Genomic DNA, 1,957 nt, shown 5'->3' with positions numbered 1-1,957 from the left:
TCTGTAGACATATAGGGTCTCAACATAATTGATGCATATTCAACTTCTATCTTAATTGTGGATGCTTGGTAGAATGGTATTCGTACAACGAAAGTTGGCGCTTATCAGTTTCGTATTGTTCGATTAATATCATCACCATTACATGTTAAGGGTAATAACAATAACTATTGAATGAAGTAGTAATGAAGTTAGGATCTCATGTGTGTTTAATATTGGTAATTCAAGTGTTTAATTCTCGTAGTTAATATTAGTTAATCAACCTTAATTGTTATTGTCTTGACATTGAAGAATAACCATACATTGGTGAGTAAGCGTTAATTAAATGTAATTAATCACAGTCTCTGTGGGAATGAACTAGAAATCATTCTATATTACTTGTGAACGCGTATACTTGCGTGATTTATTAGCGCATGCTTTGTGCCTAACAAGTTTTTGGCGCCGCTGCCGGGGACTCGGTGTTAATTTGTTTAGTTTATGTACTTGTCGTCATTGGTCGTTAGGATTCAGTGATTAAGATTTGTTACTTACTGCTTTCGGTTTTGTTTCAGGTACTCTAGCGAGCGTTTATACAAACACGTTCTCGCACTCGCAAGAGGACTCTGGATAAAGCTGAGGAGACAGATACAACTCTTGATTTTCCGGAGAAGATAGTTTTTGAAAATTCAGATAAAGAGAGTGAAAAGAAAGAACTTGAAACAATGGGTGATCGTATAGTTCAAGTTGATCCAGCTCTTATGGACTTTTCTCGGCCTAAAATTGATGACATTCAGTCAAACATCATTCATCCGGCTATTGAGGCCAATAATTTTGAAATCAAGCCGGGCACTATTCAGATGGTGTAGAATTCTGTTTCTTTCGGAGGTGCTGCGACTGAAGATCCCAACATGCATATCAGGAATTTTGTCGAAATCTGTAGTACTTTAAAATATAATGGTGTTACTGATGAGGCTATCAAGCTGAGGCTTTTCCCATTCTCTTTGAGGGACAAAGCTAAGGACTGGTTACATTCTTTACCGGCTGGGTCCATCACTACTTGGCAAGATCTTGTACAAAAGTTTTAGGTGAAGTTCTATCCAATGGCCAAAACTGCAGCTATGAGGAGTGCTCTTACTCAGTTTGCGCAGCAACCAGGAGAAACTATGTGCGAAGCTTGGGAGCGCTATAAGGAGATGTTGAGAAAGTGTCCACATCATGGTATACCTGACTGGATGGTGATCACTGGGTTCTATAATGGTTTGGGGGCCCAATCTAAGCCCATGCTCAGTGCAGCTTCTGGAGGCGCCTTGTGGGCCGAAAGCTATACTGAGGCCTATAATCTCATTGAAACTATGGCTGTAAACGAGTATCAAAACCCAACTCAAAGGATGATGTATGGGAAGGTAGCAGGTATTCTGGAAGTTGATGCAGCTACAACTATTGCAGCACAGCTCCAAGCGCTGTCTATGAAGGTCGATTATTTAGCCAACTATGGAGTCAATCAAATAGCTATGGTCTGTGAGCTTTGTGCAGGCTCTCAGCAATATGCTCAAAGGCAAAAGTCAGGCTGTTTCGATCAAGACCTTAGAAAATCAAATTGGACAAATAGCCAATGCCTTGCTCAATCGTCAACTGGCACATTTCTTAGCGATACTGAAGTGCCAGGCAGGAAGGAAGCTAAGGAGCAAGTCAAAGTTGTCACCTTAAGGTCTGGAAAAGTTGTTGATGCTGAAAAAGCAAAAGATGGAGAAACTGAAGTTGTAGATGAAGAAGAAAAGCAAAAGGAGAAAGAGGGGGAACCAAGGAAGACTACTGTTGAACACACTCTGCCTGAGGGTAATACAGGAGAGAAACAACTTTATCCTTCACCACCTTTTCCTAAGCGATTGCAAAAAAAAAAGCTGGATAAGCAATTTGGTAAGTTTTTGGAGGTGTTCAAGAAACTTCATATCAACATACCTTTCGCTGAGGCTCTTGAGCA

The 1,957-nt window shown here is 40.3% G+C and overlaps 1 non-coding gene across 1 annotated transcript; it reads right to left on the bottom strand.

The window, feature by feature from the left end:
• Positions 1 to 1,091: 1,091 nt before the first annotated feature.
• On the bottom strand, positions 1,092 to 1,198 carry LOC141683665 (small nucleolar RNA R71). The gene has a single exon (XR_012560398.1). It is a non-coding gene; the product is annotated as a small nucleolar RNA R71 (small nucleolar RNA).
• Between the last annotated feature and the right edge of the window lie 759 nt (positions 1,199 to 1,957).

Source organism: Apium graveolens, chromosome 1 (assembly GCF_009905375.1).
Source record: "Apium graveolens cultivar Ventura chromosome 1, ASM990537v1, whole genome shotgun sequence".
Lineage (NCBI taxonomy): Eukaryota > Viridiplantae > Streptophyta > Magnoliopsida > Apiales > Apiaceae > Apium > Apium graveolens.
This window is presented reverse-complemented; position numbering and strand designations above follow the sequence as displayed.